General features: G+C 50.6%; 1 pseudogene; it reads left to right on the top strand.

Annotated features, from left to right (window-relative positions):
- The window catches only part of LOC144778052 (28S ribosomal RNA), a 4,246-nt pseudogene extending 3,278 nt beyond the window's left edge, over positions 1 to 968 (top strand).
- Positions 969 to 22,335: the final 21,367 nt, after the last annotated feature.

The following is a 22,335-nucleotide window of genomic DNA, read 5'->3' as shown; positions in this document are numbered from 1 at the left end:
CAGCCAAGGGAAAGAATACCCAGTTGAGCTTGACTCTAGTCTGGCACTGTGAAGAGACATGAGAGGTGTAGGATAAGTGGGAGGCCCTCGGGCTGCCGGTGAAATATCACTACTTTTATCATTTTTTTACTTATCAGGTGAGGTGGGGGTGAGCCCCGTGGGGCTCTCGCTTCTGGCTCCAAGCGCCCAGCGCCTGCCGGGCACGACCTGCTCCGGGGACAGTGGCAGTTGGGGAGTTTGACTGGGGCGGTACACCTGTCAAACGATAACGCAGGTGTCCTAAGGTGAGCTCAGGGAAGACAGAAACCTCCCGCGGAGCAGAAGGGCAAAAGCTCGCTTGATCTCGATTTTCAGTATGAATACAGACCGTGAAAGCGGGACCTCACAATCCTTCTGACTTTTTGGGTTTCAAGGAGGAGGTGTCAGAAAAGTTACCACAGGGATAACTTGTGAAGCAGAATTCACCAAGCGATGGATTGTTCACCCACTAATAGGGAACATGAGCTGGGTTTAGACCTTCGTGAGACAGGTTAGTTTTACCTTACTGATGATGTGTTGTTGCAATAGTAATCCTGCTCAGTACGAGAGGAACCGCAGGTTCAGACATTTGGTGTATGTGCTTGGCTGAGGAGCCAATGAGGCGAAGCTACCATCTGTGGGATTATGACTGAACGCCTCTAAGTCAGAATCCCCCCTAAACCGTAACGATACCGCAGTGGCGTGGAGCCTCGGTTGGCCTGGGATAGCCGGCCTCTCTCGGGGGGCCGGTGCGTAGAGCCGCTCGTATGGGGACCGGAGCGTGGACGGAAGGGGGCCGCCTCCATTGGCCTTGGTGCACCGCATGTTCGTGGGGCAGCCGGTGGTAAATGATTCATAGACGACCTGATTCTGGGTCAGGGTTTCGTAGGTAGCAGAGCAGCTACCTCGTTGCAATCTATTGAAAGTCATCCTCTGAGCCAAGATTTTGTCTCTCCGTGCGTGGGCGCCCGCGGACACCCTCCTCCACCACACCCCGGGGTGGGTCCCTCTGCCGCCAGCTGGTGAGATGGACACGGAGGGGGTAATGCGGGCCTGCGGGAGGCTGCCTCCACCATGTGCCCTCTGGCACGGGGGCTTCACCCTCCTGTCCCTGCCCCACCGGGGTGTGGGGATAGGGACCACCATCCCTTGCAGGTCTGCAGGGCGACCAGATGGCCTGGGCCGACCGGGCCTCCCCTTCCCGCTGCTCCCGGGCAAGTCAAGCAGAGAGGCGAGCAGCAGCAGCCCCGGGGAAGGTGAATCCCGAGCGGCTGCCTCGGAGCGCCTGGCCACCCTCGCTGGACAGCAAGGGTGACTGGGTACGGCACCCTCCCAGGCCATCTGGGTGCTGGGTCATCCCAGGTCCTCTGGTCGCCTGGCTGTGTGAACAGATTACCCTGCAGGCCGGGTGACCAGATGGCCCTGCGGGCTGGGTGACCGGATGGCCCTGCGTACCCGGTGGCCAGATGGCCCTGCGGGCCGGCGGTCGGGCTAACTCCAACTTTTGTCCTTCCGCAAAGTTCTGTCGAGAAAAATGGGCTCCCTGGGCAGGCTGTCGGGGAGAGGACGTGCCCTGGGCTTAACCCTCCATGGTTCTGGCTGAGGGTCTGGGTGCTGGGGACAGAGCTCCATCCGGGTCCCGGGGAGACTCTCCCTGGCCTGGCTAGGGCTCGGAAGCTGGGACAGGGCCCGGGGCTTGAGCTCCGTCCGGCGGGCCCCGGGGTGTGTGAGCCCCCTGTCCTGCAAGCCATCAGAGGGTCTGGGCACTGGGGACAGGGGTCCACCGGGTTCCGGGGAGGCTCTCCCCGACCTGGCTAGGGTTTGGAAGCTGGGACCGGGCCCGGGGCATGAGCTCCATCCGCAGGGCTCCGGGGTGCATGAGCCCCTGTCCTGCAAGCCATCAGAGGGTTCGGGCACTGGGGGCTGGGGTACACCCGGTCCCGGGGAGGCTCTCCCCGGCTTGGCTAGGGTTCGGAACCTGGGACTGGGCCTGGGGCTTGAGCTCCGTCTGGTGGGCCCCGTGGTGTGTGAGCCCCCCGTCCTGTAAGCCATCAGAGGGTCCAGGCGCTGGGGACGGGGGTTCACCGAGTCCCGAGGAGGCTCTACCCAGCCTGGCTAGGGTTCCGAAGCTGGGATCGGGGCTCATGCTGCGTCCGGTGGGCCTCGGAGGTGCAGGAGCCCCCTGTCCTGCAAGCCAGCTGATGGTCCTGGCGCTTGGGATGGGTGTCCACTGGGGCCCCGGGAGGCTCTCCTCGGCCTGGCTACTTTCAAAAGCAGGGACAGCTCCGGGGAGCAGGGGTAACTGGCTTTATCCACTACGCTGGCAGAGCGAAGTTTTCTGCCCACCCCTAGTGTTAATGGCTGGGCTCCGATTTTAATCCGCTCTTAAAGATCTGTTGTATAATCGGCCCTCACCAGGATTCTGGACCCCTGTTTGATGCCAGACAGTGTCCAAACAAAAAGGATAATACCTTGGACCAGAACGAGGCATCTGCTGCGAAGAGAGCTGACCGGAGGCTCTTCGGACCAGGTGCCCCTTCTTTCCTCATTCTCGCCAATTTGAGTCTGGAAAGTTCCTCTGTGTATTTCATGTCTATTTCAGGATTCCTTGAGTTTTCTTTTGTTTCCGAAGGGTACTCTTAATGTGATATTATTGGCGATGGTGCGTCTGATTTAATAGACTCCTGAGAGTTGATTATTGAGGAGTACAGCGTCAAATAGGAAATCCAGGCTGATTTGGATATGTTTGCATTGGTGCCACTCTTGCCTCTGATTGATATTTGATTGACCAGGATAGTTTGGTGTACCTCCTTTTGCTAACGTATAACTGACAGGCCCAAAAGTCATCGTTTTTTTTAGACTTTGACAGCCAGATTGACCTCCTGAATTTTCTTTGATATTTTTAAGTTTAATTTCATCATCCATGAAGATACATTTTTTTTAATTGGGATTCACATCTCTTTTCAGGGCTTTCTGATTTCTAGTTAGTTTGAGTTTGGCATTAGGCTCTGATGTTTTTATGCAGCCGCGGTATGTGGATTGGAAATTTCTCATTATTTGCTCCTTCAGAAGGTCCCATTGCACACTAGGGGAGCTGTTTGTAGACACAATTGATCGTTGTTGAGTTTTAATCCAAGTTGTCCCCTCCATGCTTAACCTCCTGTCCCATTTCAGTCTTGTAAGATGTTCGGTATACACACTGGTGCTAGTTACAGGTGCGGCTACCAATTTGGTGGCACAGATGGACAGTTGGATTTGTTGTGGTCTATGGGTACTGTCTAGGCGGTCCCCGAGGGTAAAGCTGGTGATATTCCTAAACAAGCATTTGCAATGCAATAGGTCTTGCATTTACTTGAGTTTGAGCTATTAGCATTGTAAATGACAATGCCTTTTATTATGTTTTGGTTTTTAAAACAGATAAATGAAAGGCATTGTCATTTACAATACTAATTGTTTAAACTCGCGTAAATGCGAGACCTATTGCATTTGTACCTGTGAGAACACAAAGGTAAAAAATACACGCAGAAATAGACACGCACACTGAGACAGAGATGTGCACCGAGAGACAGAAACACGCACATAGAGAAGCACACACAGACACGGATACAGAAGCGCGCACACAGCAAACAACACACGCAGATAGAAATATGCACACAAGAGGGGATGTCACTGTTAGGGGATGCCATGACAGAGAGGCGTGGGAGGTGGTCTGGCATGTACAGGGAAGGAAACATACATCACTTTTTTTTTTTAAATTACAAGAGAACAGTGGGAAAACACAGAGGGGGTGACCAAATACAAAAAAGTAAGTGAGAGAGATAGATAGATAAAAACGAGACCTATTGGTGATGCCAATGTTTGTTTTACTAGTAGGTGTTGTTTATTGGCACCCGGCAGTTAGGGTTTCTTAACTGAACTGCGCATGTCAGGGTGACTGGTATTTTGTTTATGGCCTGCCCGACATGTACAGTTGAGGCTAAATTATTCTAGCAGCTGGTTTTGCCTGAACTGGACATATTTATTATCAAAGGATTAAAACCACTGCAGTTAGTTCTTGTCATACTCGGCCTTAGGTGTGATTCTGGTGTGGTTTTATCGGGGTTTCCACATACACGGTCTGGTAGATTGTTCAGTGGGCTAATCATCCAATCTAGAAATAAGTGTTTGACCTCATGGTCATAACGTCAAATACTGGTGGGTACGTACAGCCTTTCATCCTTCCAAGATCAAAAAAATTTACCGAGTTGGATAACAATAAACATCCGTTATTTTAATACCAAGAAAAAGTGTTTACTTTGCAAAATAGGCGGTTATGTGGTCAGGGAAAAAAAACAGAATTCCATATTTCTCCGTGTCACTGTCCGCTTATCTGGCAAAAGTACATTCACCTTCATCCCGTGGGCATTTTAAGTCATAGAGTTGGGCGGCCTTCTAACAATGACAACAAATATATCAGTATGTGTTTTTAAAGCACAATGACATTGTATCGGCCTAGCAACTCACTAAACAAACAAGTTTTACAACTAAATTGAATAGAAGTTGTAGGAGAGTGGGGTCTGCAATCCTATGGTCACCCCAGATTTTTGCTTTTTGCTTCACTGGTTTACGACTTTCCCTGGCTGTGGGCCTGCTAATCAGACCCACAGCCTAGCTGTTCTCTCTCTAAATTGACAACCATGTACTTTAGGTGCATTTACCAATTGGTACTGGGCCACCTTATCAGTCCCTGTACCCAGGGCATAGGTGTACCCAGGGCCTACCAGGGGCTGAAGCATGTATTATGCCACCCCTGACTGGCCATCTAAATCTGACACAACTGGCTGCATGACAGCTGGGGCAAGGTGGTGTAAACACCCTTTGCTCTAGATATAGTATACCTATATCTAACCCTAAAATGGACACATACATTCCTATCAGTCACTCCTATGGAAGGCCTTATCAATCCTGAAAGCAGAGTGCTTGGAATTATGTGAGATGGTGCTCTGGCATGAGCTGAGCCCGTTTGCAGCTTGCGGAACCAAGTCCTAATAGCTGTTCCATGATAACGCTATACCATATACTGTTAAGTGCATTATCAACCTCGCGGTTAAATGCTAACTCTGGTATAACATTATCAAAACATGTCGAGTAAGGTGTCATACGATTTGGAATACTACCCCCTCGCCAATTCTGGCGACGGGGGTAGCATTCCACCCTTCTAGAGGGACACGACATGTATGTAACTGTGAACCCCGGTTAAAGTTAACTCGAGCCTCAGACTGGCCCTTGCTCCCTTCCAAAAGAGGGGCACCCCGGACTCTCCTAGTCCGCACCAGACGCTTTCTTCACTCACCGTGTGGGTTGCCTTTGCCAAGGCCTGTTGAGTCCCAGCCCGGATCCGACACCGCCGACAGCGAGAACCTGCGTGGGACAGCTCGTGCCTCTATCCTGGTTGTCAAAGACACCTCCTGGTCCACGTGGCTGCCGAATCTAGCGTCCACTCTTCACCTGATCGCGACGTCGACATCTGGTTCCTTCCTGGTTCCACTCCAGTCACTGGCTAGTGACTGTGAACATTGTCCCCTCTGCTTTCAGGTCTCCTTCTTCACCAATCCACCCTTGGATTGCACCGGACATCTTCCTCCTGGTCGCCTGCAGCATCTTTTCTTTCAGGCTCCATTGACTTCAACGCGAGAACCCGACGCACTTTGGCACCTATGCACCCGCAGCCCGTGGGTGAGGTAACGAGAGCATTTCGCTGCTCAAGGGTAGTCTAACTGTCCTAGTGTCCAATTACACAGTCGTTGTTGTCCTAACTAGTCAGGATTGTCTGTACTCACCTTTAACTTGAACTGTACTGTCCATAGACGTTGTTACGCATCTCGCGTGTGAGTTCACACTCTGCACACGCGTTCCGTGGGCCTCCTATTACTTACCTGAAGTTAGTATAGCGTGGGCCCATCGATCCTACAGCCTCTGGACAGCTCCATTCCGTTTATCGACTCTCACATTCCACTTACTTAGTATATGGTTTGTCGTGCCCCTAGGGCACCATTGTAATTTTGTGCAACTTGTAGTATTTTTCGTAAGGGATTGTCATGTGCTTAGCCCTTTGACCTCATAAAGAGTTCAGAGGTGTTGTTATTAATAAATATACTGTTTATTTTCATAACAACCTGTGTGGTGTCCTTTCACTTGGTATTCAAGGGGTTATATTGTGGTAAAACAGCTGGCTTCACATGCCAAAAGAGTTTAGCCTAAGACTGCTTTGTCCATGCTACCATTAGGATAGCTGGTCTATAAGGTTGACTTACAACCAATCACCATAAGGGTTGTTTGGACTGATACAAGGTGGCCACTAGAACTAGTGAACATCATATATCAGGCCAACTTCTCACATGTGATAGAGGACGGGTGGCTTGCTCAATGGAATTTAGACATGCAGACTGCAGAACCATCTCCGCAGAAAGCACTTGACACATTGAGATCTTAAGCAGGACATCCCTTTTCATGAACGCTAGCTCGAAAATTCTCTCCATGAGGCCCAAGCCTGGCACTGATATAATGAGTAGTGTTTAGTAAACAAAGGCAACCCTATTCATACACAACCAGGGCATTTGAGAAATACAGAAAAAATGAGACGGGTCCCTCACCATCAGGGTGAAAAACAAATCATAACTCTGCAGCAGTGCCACCCTTCCCTGCCTGTCATGTGACTTCAAAGAGACTCGTTATAATTCTTCCTCAGTCTCCTCACTTCAGAACAGAAGCATTTTCAATATTATTTACAACGGATCCAAAGTTGTTGATTATTGATCTTATGCAACTGACACCCATTGACAACGCCAATAGTCCTAACTTGTTATCTGTATAATGATTCTTGTTGCATTATATATCCTGATGCAAAGACAGAAGCAGCAAAATACCAGCGAGGCACACTGGTAATCACAAATTAGCTTAGGTGTTGATAAGCTGTTGTGTTTCCGCCTGTGGCGTAACAGGCGTGCCCCGTCATGCTCACGTGACTTGTGTTAATAAAGGACGTCACGTCCGCACGTACGCCAGTTGGTGACGGCGGAGTGATCGAGTAAGAAGCAACCCTTGTGTCCCGGCCAATTTGTTCTAGGCCCTGCACTAGTGGTGTAGCATACATACACTACACAGTTCCCGGTGCCCATCGACCTGGGGACACAACAGCTGGCGACGAGGGTGGTCGTGCCCTCGCTGCGGGTGGTCGCCTTACCTCCGCTCTGCTGCGTGGCGTCCGTGAGCCCGACACCCGGCTTGCGGCGCTCGTGCCCGGCACTGCTCTCGCTGTGCGGCTGGAGCCGCGTGTGACCCGACGGCCCCTGGAGACACAGCAGGACGCGCTCTCGCACACGGAAAGCGCCTCAGGTACTGACCATCGGCCCTTTCCAGCGCGGTGGCGCTGTGGCTCCACGTGTGATCTCTGCAGCACGGAGTGGCGCCCGCTAGACGCGGACGGCATCAGCGCTCCCAGGGGGGTCCAGATCGGCGATCGGAGCCCGCGCTCCAGTGTCGGAAAGTCGCGCCCCTGTCTCCGCGTGCGGCAGCTGCATCTCCGCCCCACACGTGGAAGAGGACACTCTGCAAGCACGTGGCTGGGCCCTGCAACACTCCCCAGAGGCCCGGTTAAGGTGGGGTCACGCAGTGGCAGCACATCACGGAGGGACACACGCCAACTCGGAAGGGGACCTGATCACTACATTGGTTCATCCTGAAAAGGGGTATAGGCAGCCTCAAAGTGCCATCAAGCATTGGCAGCGCCAGCAACTACCTCGAACAAGGAGTCCCAGAGCCAACAAGCATTGGCAACTGCAACGGACAGTGAGCAAGGCAGGGCACTGCAGTGGGGGTGGAGTCAAGACGCCTGATACTGTGCCTGGCATACGGCATGGCTACAATACCCCCAATAGAGCCATTCGTGGTGGAAGGTTCACCATCATCACTTGCGCCCAAATGGAAGGATTGGGTAGATCGTCTGTTAATATTCTTTGAGGCCACCAAAGTACACAAAGAACAAAAGAGAGCCATGGTCCTTCATCTTGGGGGCAAAGATGTGCATAACATTGCCAAAACCCTGGTGGAGGTCACCCCAAAGAACCACCACACACTTATTAATGCCTTGAATGCCCATTTCGAGCCAATGGCCAACCAGGACTATGAGCGGTTTGTTTTCAGACAAGCTAGGCAGCTACCGGAGGAATCCCTAGACACGTATCACGCTCGCCTGGCATCCACATGTGGTTTTGCTGATGCCACAGAGGAAATCCGTGGTCAGATTATACAAGGCTGCGCATCCGTCAAACTGAGAGAACGGATTCTGGAAGAATCGGGTAAGCCGTTGGCGGACATACTAACACTGGGGCGCACCAAGGAACTATCAAAGGCGCGAGCAGCCCACATGGAGGCCGCACTCCAAGCACCTGTAAAAGCAGAACCGGTCAACAGAGTACTGGTGAAATCGCCAACAAAGTGGACCAAGAAAGGAATGGGGAATGCCACGTCGGCACCGCCGAAGACATGTGGATACTGTGGAGGAATGCCACACTCAGCAGCAGAATGTCCGGCCAAAGGAAAACGGTGCTCGGCGTATGGACGCTACAACCACTTTGAAAAAGTATGCCGATCAAAGCGATATCGCAAGCCCAGACAGGTGGTGAACACGGTACCGGAAGGGGACCCGAGTCCGAGTGACATGGACGATGATGAAGACGAGGAGAGAACGGTGCACAAGGTACATATGATTGGCACGGCGACTCGGCCTGCACGACGCCTACCACAGTGTGGGATCCATATCGGAGCCCATGAAGTCATGGCGGTAGTTGACACCGGCGCCACCATCAATCTAATGGCGTCTGCTCTACACCAAACTCTAAGCCCACCGCCAGTGCTAATCCCATCAGCCATCACTGGTTTTGCCTATGGACAAGACACGCCTCTCCGGATCCGGGGAAAATTCCGGACCACTATTTCACATGGCGACCGGTCCGTTACCACCAACATATTCGTATCCGAAGATGGACAAGGAATGTTGCTAGGATGTCGCGCGGCCGAGGATCTGGGAGTTGTGACATTCGCCTTTGGCATTCATCAAGAATCAATACAACAACTACTGGTAGAATTTGAGGAAGTGTTCCAAGGAATTGGAAAATTCAAAGGGAAGGAGGTGCATTTGCACATTGATTCTACGGTCCAGCCAGTTGCTTTGCGGCACCGCCGAATAGCATTTCATCTACGTCCATTGGTGGAGGAAGAACTCCGGAAACTAGAAGTGGCAGGGATAATAGAAAAAGTGACCAGTCCCACCCCGTGGGTTTTGCCGATAGTAGTCACAAGAAAGCCCAAACAACCAGGAGCGGTGAGAATATGCGTGGACATGCGACTTCCCAACGTCGCAATCAAGCGCGAACGTCACATCACGCCCACAATAGATGATCTAATAGGTGAAATGGCAGGTGCTAGTTGGTTTTCCAAACTGGACCTGAGATCAGGCTATCACCAACTAGTCCTAGATGAGGAATCACGAAATATCACCACGTTCTCCACACACCTGGGACTACGGAGATATACTCGCCTCAGCTTCGGGATATCCAGTGCCGCGGAAGTTTTCCAAAACGTAATACAGGAACTCATAGCGGACATCCCAGGAGTGATAAATGTCAGTGACGACATCATGATTCATGCCAGAACTGTCCAAGAACATCACAGTCGTCTGACCCAGGTGCTTCGAAGATTGAGAGATGCCGGACTCACCTTGCACCGCGAAAAGTGCGAATTTCTAAAAAGGAAATTACAATTCTTCGGGTACACCTTCTCGGTTGATGGTGTAAACCCTGACCCAGATAAGGTAAAGGACATCAAAGAAGCTGATCCTCCCACGACTGTCACAGAGGTTCGAAGCTTCCTGGGAATGGTAAACTATTGTGGCAGATTTATTCGCGATTTGGCCAATTTGACATTGCCGCTGAGAGAACTTACCAAGGATGCTATCCCGTGGAGATGGGGTCCGGAACAAGAGAAGGTGTTTCACGACATCAAGGAAGCGCTGTCCGAGGCAACCACGCTTGCTTTCTTCGACCCGAGGAAGCTAACACTCGTGGCTGTGGATGCCGGTCCCACAGGACTGGGCGCAGTACTGATGCAGAGACAGCGAGTGGAAGAAGACTGGACACCAGTGGCGTTTGCGAGCCGATCGCTCACAGAAACGGAGCAAAGATACTCCCAGATTGAAAAGGAAGCAATCGCGATACATTGGGGCTGTCGCCATTTTCATCTCTATGTCTACGGGAAGCCTTTTGTAGTGGCAACAGACCATAAGCCGCTGGTAGCCTTATTCTCTGGAACATCATCTAAGCCTCCTCCGAGAATCGAGAAATGGATGCTACAACTTCAAAACTATAACTGCCGAGTAGAATACCAGCCAGGATCCAAAAACCCGGCTGATTATCTGTCACGCCATCCCCGAGCGGCTACTCGAGAAGAGATGGAGGACGCCGCTGACACAGAGGAATATGTGAGGTGTATCACTGCTCGCTCCTGCCCACTACCGATATCCATGGAAAAACTGGCAGAAGCCACCCGAAGAGATGACTGTCTCCAGAGAGCCATTGCTGCAGTGCGACATGGCAACTGGCATAAAGCCAAGGAGGAGTGGAAAATTCTGACCAGTGAGGCGCAACGAATTATGGACAGTCTGTATCATGTGAGAGAGGAACTAAATGAGGATAGCACTGGGTGCCTGCTGAGGGGTCATCGGCTGGTGATACCCTCATCCTTGACTGACCACGTCGTTCAATTGGCTCATGTCGGCCATCAAGGCATGGTCAAAACGAAATCTCGTCTTCGCACCAAGGTGTGGTTTCCACTAATGGATGACCTGGTTGAATCCACGGTCCGGTCGTGTGCGGCCTGTCAGACAGCGGGAGAATTGCCTAGACCAGCCCCTGTCGCTGTGGAGCCTCGGCCAAAGTCACCATGGGAATGTGTCAGTCTCGATTTTGGAAGCCTCCCAGATGGCCGCCACACCTCGTAGCCATTGACGACCACTCCAAATATCCTGAAGTCGAGATCATTTCCACTCCCAGTGCTGCCGAGGTCATTCCTAAGCTTGAGAAAATAATGGCTGCTCATGGATTGATGAAAGAGTTAAAAACAGACAATGGCCCTCCTTTTCAAGGCCAAGAACTATCCAACTACCTACGGGCCTTGGGCATCAAACATCGCCGAATCACTCCACGATGGCCCCAGGCCAATGGCGAAGTAGAACGCTTCATGCGAACTCTTAATAAGGTAATCCGAATTGCGCATGACAAGGGGCAATCCCTTGAACTGGCCCTGTTCACATTTCTCAGGAGCTATCGCCAGACACCTCACTCCACCACGGGTGTTGCTCCCGGACACTTGATCATGGGCCGGATAATCGTACACTCCATCCCTCACCATCCACAATGGCAGCCTGAGCCTCCCAATGATGACCTAGTGGAAGCCCGGCGCAGGAAGAAGCATACTCAGGTCAGTCAACGGAGAAGGGCTAGGGCACCTTGCTTTGTAGTGGGGGATGACGTATTACTCAAGAACAGGGTCACCAGTGGCAAGTTCCGCCTGCCCTATGAGCGAGAGCCGTGGACAGTCGTCAAAGTCAAGGGAACTCTAATAGTTGCCACCAAAGGAAGAGAGACTGTGACTCGGAATGTTTCCTACTTCAAAAAGTACCAATCTGGAAATGTCAGTGCCTCTTCCACACTAGTGAACATTGATCCCCCCGCCAGAGCCCCAGGCTGGGGCAATGCCAATGTCAGGGATCTCATGGATGTGTCCATCCCGGCGGAAGGACGCTTAACTCCGGACGATATGCTCAGCCACGGTCAGGAGGCAGGAAATATGAGTCTTGACACCCCAGGAAGTGAGCCGGAGCACGTGACTGAAGAGGTCCCACCAAGTCCTGAGGTAGCGGAGATCCCAAGCTGCAGCACTACCCAAGATCGGCTGCGGAGGAACCCGGCGCCCTCCAGTCGCCTGAGAGACTATTTCACATAAGACTGTTCTGGTTATTTACATGTTTACTTGCAAGAGTTGGCATGTTGCTGTGGCCAGCAATAGACTGTGAATTACTGTCTGAAGACCACATTTTTCTTATACAATGACACTTTGTTTTCTTTCTTTTTGGTTGGGGAGGAATGTTGTGTTTCCGCCTGTGGCGTAACAGGCGTGCCCCGTCATGCTCACGTGACTTGTGTTAATAAAGGACGTCACGTCCACACGTACGCCAGTTGGTGACGGCGGAGTGATCGAGTAAGAAGCAACCCTTGTGTCCCGGCCAATTTGTTCTAGGCCCTGCACTAGTGGTGTAGCATACATACACTACACAGTTCCCGGTGCCCATCGACCTGGGGACACAACAATAAGCCACGCCCTTAATTATATGGCCCACGCACATTTGAGAGACCCCCCCACGTTTTTCATCTCACTTAAAGCCCTGGCTATATACTTAGATTGGTCAATAAAATAAAAAATAAAATAAACACGTGTGGAACACTCTTTTGTGTTTTTAATATTCGGAAGAAACAGAGATGTAGAGCGGGTTAGGGGAGATGAATTGGAGAAATGCACCGAGGAGTGGGAGGGGCACGAGGAAAAAGGCACAGGGGAAGTGGTAGAGAAATACATGAGGGAGACTGCAACAAGGGGGGGCATGGCGCAAGGAAACTTGAGCCCCCACCCAGTTAGGAGCTTTAAAACCTACTCCCCGTGAGTTTACCCCCCTTCCCGGGGTGTGGGGGGCTATTGTTACGCCACTAGTGGGAGGGGGGAGCAAAGGGAGACGGTAACAGAGGGATGCAGAGGAGAGAGCTAACAGCAAGCACATAGCAGGTGTACATTAGTGGGAGAGGCCTCTATATTTTACATTGGGCAAACCGTGCTCCTTGGCTGGGGAGAGTACCGGTAGTGGTACAGGGCAATCCAGGAGCGCTGATTTGTCTGACCAGCAAAACAGTGGTACTTCATCTCGCACTTGGCAAGTTCTGTTTGTCAACATTTCAAAACTAGTTGAGAGGCAGTATATAGATTAAGGATTTCTGTTGCTTATCATTGAAAATAAAACGAACATTAATGACTCTTTGTAATTAGACACACGTTTATTTCGACTGTGCACAGTACTTAAAGTAGCTCACGACATAGACATGTAGCTAGGCAAAGCAGCTTCAGTTCTGCTAGCTTCAGGCCGGTGCCTCCAAGGCCGGTCGAATGTGGTGAAATGTATGTGGAGTGCCAGATTTATACTGACACGAATCACTGTGCACCAGCCCTACCTGCCTATAAGATAACAAGCCTTTTCAGAACTCAACCCCTTTCCAAGCAGGTTTCCCCTCAGATACAAGACGCCGGGTGCACTGAGGCAGAATGTTGAATACAGGACATCCTCTCCACAGAAGGTGAGGGGCGGTGAGGACGCACTCTCCCCAATTCTTACCTGAAACGTCACGGCTCCCACGTTTGTTATCTCCCAGCATGCCTATGCGTTAAGAGGCACTGCTTCTGAGAGATAAAAGGTGGACTCCCCCAAGCAAGATCAGAACACTTGACTTGCAGATCCCAGCAGATGTCAGCAGCGAGTGGTAAACCAACTGAGACAATGCACTTTTGGATTGCAATAACGTTTCAATAAATTAGTGTGTGAAACTCTCTCTTGTTGGATTGTATTGATGAATAGATTGCAGGTAAACTTATTTGTTCGTCTGTCAAGGGTGGCCTTGCATGAGAAAACATCCCATTTAGCAGAATAGTTTTCTGAAAATAATCCCCCTACATTGAAAGCAAACAAATGATTTTTTTAAAAGTATGCTGGATTTTTATTTAATGATTAATACTGTATAGATTTGTCCAAGAATAAATCCTGTTTACGGTGCACTTCACAAAAAAATAAGCTGGACAGTTTTATAAACATAGAGGCCTGGCGATACCACACAATGTAGAATTATTAATCTTCATCTAAACGCTGTGGGGTGGCACCTGGCGAGCAAACTGCCCGGCCTTTCTCTGGACAGAGATAGTGTGGAAGGACCCCCCCCTCCCACTTTAGCACAGCCTCTCCCGACTCCAGGGTCTCAATTTACGCTTTGTTTTTCTGCTGCGCTCCACACAGACCAGTGATGCCCCGCTGTGATTAAAAAAAAGGCTCTGGCACAGAATGCGCATCATACAGCAGTAAACACAGGTTTATGTTTAAACTAACAACAGAGACACGCATCAATGCATATCACAAGCAACAACAGCGGTGCCACTCCAGAGGCCTTGTGGTTACAATCAACTCATTGTTCGCCCGACTAGGAAAGCAATTCGCCCATTCAAATCATACACAGATATGTCAATAAAACGCAAAAAAGACGTTCTGGCATACACGTACCCAGGCGCTGTACACAGCTGTGTTTACTGCATGCATAGGGAAAAAAAGTATCCTGACAGGATCATCAAATACAATACAAAAACAAGGAAGTCAGGCATCCTTGGCCGTGACATGGGCGGAGCCTGTGACGTGGCCGGAAGAGGCCGGTGTTGCGCGTCGATGCAGGGCTCCCATGAGGAAGAGAGAGCCCTGCGGTACCTTTGGAAATGCAGAGAAGTCCCGGGTCCCAGGAGGGGGCCCGGGAGAAGTGGAGAGGCGGGGTGTGTTTCGGCATCGCACAGCAGCCCGGTGAGTGGGGCCCGCTAGTGCGCTTAGGCATGGAAAGTGGGGTGTGAGGGGGGATGTGTGCGCGCGTGTGTATGTGTGTCTGTGTGCGCGCGTGTCTATGTGTGTCTGTGTGTGCGCGTGTGGCTGTTGCGTGTGTGTGTGCCTGCCTGCGTGTGCATGTGTGTATGTGTGTGTTCAGGGAATCTGAGGCAGGGGATGTGCACGGCGCCGGGCTGGGCGTGCGCGCCCACGAGGTTAAGTCGACGCTCGTGCCCGACCCCTGTCTCAGATTCCCAGGAGACGGACGGCTATAGTTGTCGAGCTAGACGCATGCAAGCATGCGTATTCTAGCTCGACCTAAAAAGGTGGCTGAGCACAGAGTGAAGTTGCTATATGAGATAGATTTCTCAGTTCCTCGTGTCCAGCCTGGGGCAGAATCCCCCTCAAATGGACCATTTAATAGCCTGAGGCCAAGGTTTCACAATCCAATAGGAAGGTATCAGCTGTTTTATTCCAACGGGTTTTTGCTGTCACTTTATGTACCTGAATATCACAAAGTGAGTCCAATTTGTGGGTTTCCCTGGCCTTGTTATCATTAAACAGGTTTGTATTGAAGTCTCCTGTTGGGAGGGCATCAACTAGCGGGTATTTTATTTTTAGATCTGAAAAGATATTCACTAGCCTTTTTAACTTGGATTTATTCTCTGTTGGTCTAGGATTTATATAAACGTTTATTATCAAAAGATTATCATTCTCTTCACAGAATTGCATGCTGAGTTTCAATGCTTGAACCCATGATTCTTTCAAGGAGATCTCCTCAATCAAGACCTGCGGATGACACGCAACTAGTCCTAGTTCTGGATGAGGATACGACGGCGACTTTTGCTTGGATGACAAACAATCATCTCAAATGTAATTCCGCAAAAACAGAAATGTTGCCGTTTGGCTTAAACAACCCCTTTTCTCCCCAGACGTGTTGGCCGGAGGAAGCAGAAGCCCCACCGAATACTATCAGGGCAGCACGTAATTTGGGGATTAAATTTGATGAGACTCTCTCATTCAAACAGCAAGAAAAGGAAATTGCTGGCTCGTGTTTTAACATAATAAAGGGCCTTAGGAAATGTTTTGATCTCCTCCCCCTACCAGCTAGACGCACGGTCGCAGTTGCGTTAATCATGTCTAGATTGGACTACTGCAATAGCCTGTATGCAGGGGCAAATAAATCTGCCCTGCACAGACTGCAGATGGTCCAGCATGCGGCTACCAGACTGGTACTCAGATGGCCAAGGAAATCTTCAGCCTCGGATGCGCTGGATGCCCTTCATTGGCATCCAATTCAAAAGCGCATTTTGTTCAAGGTCCTGACAATTACCTACAGGGTCTTCCATAAGCAAGGCCCATTGTACCTTTTCAGAAATTTCAGGTGATACTATCTGTTGGACTTGGGCCTTAGGGCAGGTTCACCCCTAAACTTTTTGCTTTTGTTTGTGACCCAGAGTTAGTGATTTTTGGGTCTTGGCGCACTTTTTCCCTGTGCCCCAGAGTAAAGTGCGTGCGTGTAGTATGGCTGGCCTGCCCTCCCATAGGAATGCATGGGGAATGTGTGTGTCCATGTTCGTTCCTGATGTGTGGGGAGTGCAGGCTCGAGTTTGATATGTATGAACTCGTGAGAGTGAGAGCTGCGCAATGGTATGTGCGGCTTGTGTGTGTCTAGTTGGGAAGTGCTACTTCTGGACATTGATGTATGTGTGCAGTGAGGGTGCTGGAGCGTGATTGGCTGGAGCTGGCTGGCATGCCAGGCTCCAGGAAGTCTGGATGGGTCTGCCCGGTGGTGAGTGTGAGATCAGCATGAGTGATGTGTGGGAGGAGTGCACCTGGGTCCTGGATGGGCTGGGTTTTTCCCCACACAATGCTGGCTCCGCCCCCCTGTGGTTTGTCTAACGACCCAAGCCTCCCCAGTGAATGAAAGGGGTGGTTGGGCCATCAAGGGTAATCCCCAGCCAGCTGCAACTGGTTTCCCCCCACCCTGCACCCTGAAGACAAAGGAATTTACAGTATAAGAAGGGGCTGTGTCCCCTTACAATTTGTTCTCTTCCAGGATCCTTGCCAGAGGGGGCTGTTGCTGCTGCTGGGGCCAGGAGGACCGTCACTTGGACTGTCTCCCTGCCTGGAGACCCAGTGTGCTGGCTCTGGCCCTGCCTTACCCCCCTGCCTGCCTCCAGACCCTGCTGGAGCTTTGTTTGGACCCCTAGCGCTGCGGGCGCTTGATTCATTCCCCTAGCGCTTGGGAGCGCTTTGCTGGCTGTGCCTGCTCGTGGTTGCCAAGCCGGTGCCCACCCGGCGTCTGCCCATTGGGTTTTGCCGATATCTGGCAGAGCGAGTGCCTACCTCGCTTTATCTTTTAATTTAAAGGCCGGTGCCCACCCGGCATTGCCCCGTCCTGAGATAATAATTTATCGCGAGGGAGCCCACTCCTCGGATAATGGGACCCCGCCTGCCTATCTGAAGCGAGCCGCCGCGCTGCCCGCGGCGACCCGGAAGTGGTTGGACGGCCAACCAATCGCTGCGCGGCCCGAGGGAGGGTGACCGGAAGTCCCGCCCCCGCAGCCGAGCAGCAAGAAGTGAAGCAGCCAGCCGGATCCCCGAGGCTCCCCGAGTGGAGAGAGGAGCCCCGGGAGAAGGAGCAGAGCCTGCCGCGTCTGGTCGAGGCCCCGGAGAGGTAGAGGAGCCCGCCCGCGGCACCAGAGCCGCCGAGGAGAGAGAGCTCCCCGTCCAGCGTACCAGACACCCGGTGAGTGCAGAGTGGGGCCCGGGAGAGCGAGGGAAGGGAGGAGGGCGTCGGGGCACTTTGTCGGTGCCCGCCCCTCCCCTTCCGTGTGCGGGCCGGGCCTGAGAGCGGCCCAAGTGAGAAGAGCCGATTGAGGCTCTGGGGGCATCATTGATTCCGAGTCCCCCGAGAGGGACTCCAACGTTTTGGGCGCAGTGTATCTTGAGCCTGAGAGGCTCCCACATCGTTCTGGGCATTTCTTTGTCGAGCCTGCGAGGCCCCCGCTCTAAGTATATTTACGAGCCCCGAGGCTCGAGGGGGCATTTGTTTTAAGAGCCCACGAGGCTCCAGGGACCTGCATTTGTTCTTTGAGCCCCGAGAGGCTCCCGCCCCTATTTTGGGTTTACGAGTCCAGAGAGGCTCTTGAGCGCCCATCATTGGTTTAGAGCGCAGAAGCTCTTTAGTGCCAGCATATTTGCTTTGCGAGCCAGAGAGGCTCTAGGGACACGAGTGTGGTCAGTAGCCCCGAGGCTCCCACACAGTGTCTCCTCCCCACCAGTGTTCTTGAGCCCACGAGGCTCCAACGTTGCCCAGCCCTATTTACAACTGTCCAGCACTTAGTGAACAGTTGCTACGTTTAGGCTTTGTGTTCTGGCTGCCTGCGCAGCCTTCCCTGACATTGAGACTCAGGGCATTCAGCCCCTTGCGAGGCCAGTTGGCCTGAGGGACAATTCTAGTGTTGTGCCATGTGCACTCTGCGCAATTTATGATTTACTGCTAATTTGATTCCTGCGCAAATGTTCTACCTGCACCTCTGAATGTGTTTTAATGTTTAATGTGCAATTGTTTGTTATTACCTTTGCTAAAAGTGACCTGCTTAGGTAATTGTTTATGTTTTTATTCCCCTTTGCTAAAAGTGACCTGCTTAGAGGAATGTTTGTTTTACCTTTGCTAAAAGTGACCTGCTTAGGTAATTGTTTATGGTTTATTTCCCTTTGTTAAAAGTGACCTGCTTAGAGGAATGTTTGTTTTACCTTTGCTAAAAGTGACCTGCTTAGGTAATTGTTTATGGTTTATTTCCCTTTGCTAAAAGTGACCTGCTTAGAGGAATGTTGATGCGTTATCGCCTTTGCTAAATGTGACTTGCTTAGGTGATTATTTTAGGTTTCCTTCCCTTTGCTAAATGTGACTTGCTTAGGTGATAGGTTTTCCTTCCATAGGTCCTGAGGTTAAGGTCCTAGTTCCCTGCGTGATTTCCCTACAGTGTTTAGGGTGGCGTAGGAGGTATTTACCCTTTACCAGTAGTTACTGGTTGTATGCTACATGTAACCATTTTATGTGCTAAGTGTTATACCTACAAGTATTATTTCTAAAAAGTGCATACCCCTGACAGTGGTCCAGGTGGCCCTGTCCTGTACATAATCCCTTGTAAATCTTGCCCGTGCCTGTTGGCACATTGTAAAGTGTGTGTGTTATCTAATGTGTTTTTATTATTATAATACAAAGGCTATTTTTGATATAACCTTGTGTGGAGTTTCCTTTGTGGTGGGCCTAGGGTGTTGTCGCTGGGGTGCGCGCGCAAACGCTTTACACATCGCCTCCGAGATTAGCCTTGCTGCTCACGTCACGTTACCTAGAGGGTGAGCGGGGGTTATCTTGGTGTGTGACTCCCTTGCCCTGACCTTAGAAATGGTGATCCCTGACTGACGTTGGCGTGAGCCGTGGCCGGCCGGGGGTCCCGTTTCTAACACTATCCCACACGGGAACTTAGATCTGCTACAGCCAATTTGATGATGGTCCCGAAATTTAGACTGGCGACTAAGGGAGGAAAATTCCTGGCGGTAATAGGTGCAAAGGCATGGAACAAACTGCCCCATCAACTCCACGCGATTACCACCGAACAGAAGTTCACGAAATCTCTTAAGACATGGATCTATAGCCTGCCGGACGCTGCATGTAAAACACTGGTATAAAGCTTCCCCGGTGATTGAGAACAGTTAGAGCTGTGACCATCTTTCAGCAGCACGTGTCAAAGCGCCAAGATGCTCCTTGGAGTGATAGTGCACTATACAAATGCTCATCACATCACATCACATGACCTGCAGAGATGTTGAGATTATACATTATTAAGCCGCCCAATGGGTGTCCGTAGCTGCTGACTTTTATTTGCTGGTGTTTGGTGTTTGGCATAGCCCGTCAACATGGCAGTTGTTTGGGACCAAGTTTCCTGAAGAATTAAAATTTAAAAATTGCCCCAGTATTCCATGATGTCTTGATCTTCAAGTTTTTGCACAAGTCCAGGGATATTACATAAACAGATTTGTAGCTGGGAATCATAAACACGGTCCTTGCTGATGCATATGGCCATGTCTGAACTGGGGGGGTAGAGTGAGCTAAAGAATGATGATGGATTAAACCCAGATGAGTTGACTGGGGGTGAGTGTTTGCAATGTTCAACGCTCCGTCCATCATCCCCTTTGGTTTTGCTTTGTTCGCCCAGAGTTGGCAGGGTATGCCCAGACGTGGGTACCTTGCTCACTTTGCCACTGGATTCAAGCTAGCCTGGCTGATACCGGCTGATTAGCCAGAAACCGGTCCCAGGATGTTTTTGTCCGGTCCAGGGAAGACATGGTTTTGCAGTTCGGGCTGGACTGTTCCCATGAGGCACAGGGCCAGACTGATTTGCATATGGCCATGTCTGAACTGGGGTGGCGGAGTGAGCTAAAGAATGATGATGGATTAAACCCAGATCAGTTCACTGAGGGTGAGTGTTTGCAATGTTCAACTCTCCGTCCATCATCCCCTTTGGTTTTGCTTTTTCATCCTAAATTGGCAGGGTATGCCCAGACGTGGGTCGCTTGCTCACTTTGCCACTTGATTCAAGCTAGCCTGGCTGATGATGGCTGATTTGCCAGAAACCGGTTCCAGGATGCTTGTTTCCGGTCCAGGGAAGACATGGCTTGGCAGTTCGGGCTGGACTGTTCCCATGAGGCACAGGGTCAGAATGATTTGCATATGGCCATGTCTGAACTGAGGTGGCGGAGTGAGCTAAAGAATGATGATGGATTAAACCCTGATCAGTTGACTGGGGGTGAGTGTTTGGAATGTTCGACACTCCGTCCATCATCCCCTTTGCTTTTGCCAGAAACGTTTTTTAGACAGCACAGCGGCTGAAAGGTACTACCTCCTAGCTGCTCAGCCCATCTTCCAACTGACACACTCACACACCAGGCACCCAAGCATTCCACTCATGTCAATCACACCAACATTCTACAATGGAACACTCACACTGGCTGAGCAGCTAGTTACAAAGTAAAGAGAACATATATACAAAACCTGAGGATACCACACAATTCCAGTACTTAAATTAGCTAACCAGATCAGGTGCGATTTCTTCAAGACCTTGTGCCCCTTGAGCATTTTTTTTAAGAACTGAGTGTGTGGGAGGTTTAAACTGGCAGTTAAGCACATCTGGATATCCTTCCACTATGACTTCTTTTAGTCTAATCACCCAGTCCTTTATAGTTCAATTGGCAAGATATCAGAGGAGTTGATGTACTCCAAGTCTGGGATAGACTGTAGTAACAAGATGATGTTCCTCCCTGTTTTAGATATCATGGGAGCCCCCTGGTTTGATATTCCGGGATCCATATCAGCTTACTGCGTTCAAGGGTTTGAGATGAACACGCTGCAATGTTGCCTGAACATAGGTCAGCCATAGAAGGGGGGTGCCTTGTGATGGCATTTGAGTAACTTGGACCTCTATCAGGTGCCAAGGCCAGTCCTGCCCGAGAGTTGTTGGTGAGTTGGGTCTTTTTGATGTTTGCGGGCCTCTATCAGGTTTTACATGAATAGTTTGCCTAGGTTCCCATGGCCCAGTTACTAAAGGTAAGAGCTGGAGCTTGCCTTCTAGGAGACTTGTGTTGCCTTGCGCTTACTCATCAGCTAGCGTGAGCCCCGCAGCAATATGGGATGGACTGGTGAGCAGGGCATCCTCAGGGAGGCTAGGAGTGGCTAGTTGATGGAGCACACCATCCTCTAATACATATTCATTAATGGTCTCAATTACATCTGACAATGTTATTTCAAGGAGGGGTTTTGGCTTCTCTTGTTGATGTTTTATAAACATTGGATACACCTTCTCCTTATTTGTTAATGCTGAAACTTTGTGCAGTTTGTTACGTTGTTTCTTCAATTGTTTTTGGACTTGCTTGCTCAGCTATACTCTTCTTTGATCGTTTTTGGGATGGACCAGGTCAAAGGTCGCATGCAATGGCTACAATACTGCAATTTCTGTGCATAATGGGACCTCTGGTGACTTGTTGGCCCCATGCTCTGGATGTTTTTTGCACTGTGTTGTCACAACCCTTGTTCTCACCTTGTGCTTCTCTTTTTGACTGAGATATGGCTATGGATTGTGCACCATCTTCATTGAACGCCGAGTTAAATGTACTGCATTGCTCCCTGAATTCCCGTAACAGCCCTTCAACTATCTGATGTAATGTGGAGAGTTTGTTCACGATGAGGGAGCAGGGCCAAGATGCCTGATTCCTTTGAGGAGCTTCGTGCAAATTGACTGTTGATTGAGCACGCTTTATCAAGTTATTTAGCGCTTCAAGGTTCCTGTCGATTCCAGTAATGAGAACAGCAAGGGAGCTCAGAATATGCACTTACGTGTCAAGTTTGTCTGATCGGTAGGTCATTGGATCTGCCATTGATTGCATGGTTATGAGAAGGGAGGACCACATGCCAGTGTTATATATTATTGGCAATGCAGGAATTAGGCGTTTGTTGGGTAGGTCACTGTAGTTAAGGAGCAGTGGATGGTGTGGGGAGGATCCTACCTCTCCATATTGACCTGTTTCCCTGCTCAGAG

The sequence above is a fragment of the Lissotriton helveticus genome, chromosome 1_1, assembly GCF_964261635.1.
Source record: "Lissotriton helveticus chromosome 1_1, aLisHel1.1, whole genome shotgun sequence".
Classification (NCBI taxonomy): domain Eukaryota; kingdom Metazoa; phylum Chordata; class Amphibia; order Caudata; family Salamandridae; genus Lissotriton; species Lissotriton helveticus.
This window is presented reverse-complemented; position numbering and strand designations above follow the sequence as displayed.